The sequence below is a fragment of the Ambystoma mexicanum genome, chromosome 2p, assembly GCF_040938575.1.
Source record: "Ambystoma mexicanum isolate Mex_15411 chromosome 2p, UKY_AmexF1_1, whole genome shotgun sequence".
Classification (NCBI taxonomy): Eukaryota; Metazoa; Chordata; class Amphibia; order Caudata; family Ambystomatidae; genus Ambystoma; species Ambystoma mexicanum.
This window is the reverse complement of record NC_090923.1, coordinates 1,374,139,112-1,374,140,944: the sequence shown is the minus strand read 5'-3', so window position 1 is coordinate 1,374,140,944 and position 1,833 is coordinate 1,374,139,112.

Sequence of the window (1,833 nt, the reverse complement as noted above, 5' to 3'; positions counted from 1 at the left end):
TCTTTGTCACCACTTTTCTAAACTGTGGGAGTTCGTTTGTGTGCTGTTTTGCTCTGCCCTCTATTGTTCAGTTTGTACCATTGCAGGGGGACAACCCACCGTGGGCAGCCAGATTGTGTGTTGGGAGCAGCCAGCCGATCTAGCTTGCCCACATTTCTGTGCGAAGATGCAGGCTGTCGGGCCTCATCAATGAGTTGCACGGCTGTCAACGCAGGTTCTCTGTTTTGTTTGTGGCTGTTGCTCTGTCACTGTGGGTCACATTATTTTGTGCTGTTTTATTATTTGAAATTGAAAGATGGTAGCGGTTAGTTGAAAATATATAAACTAATGAAACCAGCAAGGAATCCTTTCCGCAGTAGACATAGGACCTAATTCGCAGAATGTTTAGCTCGGTTGTCGCAGTTTATTACGCAGTCACACTCAACTCAGGGGGTTTCTCCCCCCCCAAGTAATGTGGCCTACGACAAATCACTATGATTTTGATTGAGGTTCTGTTTGGTAAGGCCTCCAGCCCATCCCGCACCCAAACCCAACAAGTACCCGGTGCCACAATGGGCTATGAACCAGGCCAGCGTGTCGTAAGAATATAGATCTATTAATTTATTTAATCCAAATTTGACAAATAGACTAACATTAGCCACCAATTCCGTGGCAAAAAAAAAAAAAATACCAAAATTACTTCCGTAATGGCAGCAACACGGAGATAATACTCACATATAAAGTCACAATTTCCTGCAGCTTTTCTTTTTCAAATCACCCACCAATACAGAAAAAGAACAATTCACGATAAACAGTGATTGCTGATTTGGTTATAATACTTTTTCTCCCAGCAACCCCCACCCTCCAAACATCAATTAGACTTGGCCCTTTGAATTTAAGGCCAGTGGCAGAGAGTGGCGACACAATGGGAAAATCGTTTTGGGATTCTGAGGAAAAATCGCCTTTCTACTTGTTACGACAGATGCAATATGAAGGAAAGAAAAGCAATGGGAAAATTCTTTTGTCAAACCTAAAGAGAACAGGCAGGGCTTTGTGGTTTTCGTCAGAGCACAATGGGAATAAAGGGGCAATTTCATTTTGCACCCTGCGGAAACAGAGTTTTGGAATTAATTCTATTGGCAAATCTTTATGTCTATACCGGCTCATACCACACTGGGAAGAGTTTGTTGGTTTCGTATGCCAACAAAACACATCCTGTGATTTCTATATGGGAATGCATTTACTTTAATTAAATATGGTAAGGATCTACACAGACAAACAGGATATTTTGCTATGAGGAAATAAATAAAACAATACTTGAAAAATATTCTACGGCTTTGGGGATAGTTTTACTTACATGAGAGGCCTTGTAATGGACATGAGGGAACAACAGGGCACCTCTGTGACAGCAAGGGTGTCAGTCAAGGATAGTCTCCTCTGAATCCTACAAGGGTCCCAATCAGCTTCTATACCTCCTGGTCCCTGTCTCCAATGCAAGATTTGGGGCGTCTCTGCTTAGATGTTTCTTGCAAAAGTTCAGCAGTAGGTTACCTCTCGGAATAAATGGAAAAAGCCCAGTTCTAATGCAAACTGGTCTACTATAGAGCAAATGACATCACAAACTTGTCATGATTCCTGCGAAAGGGATTGGTTGGTTTTCTCTGCCTACCTCCCACTTGTGTGCTAATAGGACAAGGAGATGAGGGGTGTGAGTTAAGACAGCTGTGAGAGGAGAAAGCTTTGTCATCCCAAACTGGAATATGGGCTTGGCTTGTTTCAACTCTAAAAATCTATCAACATGGCAAGTACCAGAATTTTTCAAATCTTCACATGTATGGATATATTTTTAAGAGC